Below are 995 nucleotides of genomic sequence, written 5' to 3'. Positions count from 1 at the left end.
GGCTGCGGGCGCCGGCTCCCCCGCCCGGGGCGCATGGTGCGGTCCTCGCCGGGTCGCGTCCCCCGCCCGCCCGAGGCGGTGGTACGACCCGAGGCGGCTTCCCCCCGGCGCGCGGTGGTAGTGCCCAGGCTCCCTCCGGGCTGGGGTCCCGGGCGCAAGCCTCCCCGCAGTCCGGCAGGTCTGCGCGCGGGGCCGCCCCCCCCCGGGCGCAGTGGTATGACCTGGGCCGAGCCTGTCTCCCAGCCCTGCGAGCGGACCGCCCTTCCCTGACGGGTCCGGGCGCACGTAGCCGGGCCCTGGCCCGGGAGGAGCCTGGACACGGAGCCCTCGGGACACACGTAGCGCCCGCGCCGCCCCACGCGCCCAGGCCGAGCAAAGGGTCAGTGTGCGGGTGGCGGGGACAGCTCCGAGAGGGTCTTCTGTAAGACGAGCGCGCCCGCCGTAGGTTGCCCACGTGCCTCTCCCGCAGCCACATTTGCTTCACGGCCTGAGCTGGGCGCAGGGCGCCGGGCTCCCAGAGGGCCTGCTCGCGTCCTTTGCAGGGACCAGGCAGAGCACCGGGTCTGGGTATTTAAGACTGTTCCACCTTGGCAAGGTCCTGGAAGACCAGCTTTTGATGGATAATGGTCGGACTCCTGAGTGGTCCAAGTCCAAGGTGCCAGTTGGAGGGCATTTGGTCCAGGTCCCCTTCTCACATCCCTCCCCACCTCTAGGGCCAAGGCAGATGAATCATGAGACGTCCTGGCTTCTGATCTGGAAGGAAAGTGCCTGCTCCCCTTTTGTTGCTGAGACAGAGGCCCCCATAAACCCTTTGTTCTCTTCCCTCTCTCACCACTTCTCAACTCAACCAGAGTCAGGAACATCTCTGTCAAACCTGGCCCTCACCAGGGGAAACCACTCTCCCACCCACACAGCTGGTCTGTGTCAGCCCTGCTCCCCTGCCCCGTACGTAAGACCACAAACCCAGCTGGACCACCCTCACTCTTCCCATCATC

The sequence above is a fragment of the Orycteropus afer genome, unplaced genomic scaffold (genome assembly GCF_000298275.1).
Source record: "Orycteropus afer afer isolate SDZICR_OR568_19922 unplaced genomic scaffold, OryAfe1.0 scaffold00244, whole genome shotgun sequence".
NCBI lineage: Eukaryota > Metazoa > Chordata > Mammalia > Tubulidentata > Orycteropodidae > Orycteropus > Orycteropus afer.
Note: the sequence above shows the minus strand (reverse complement) of the source record.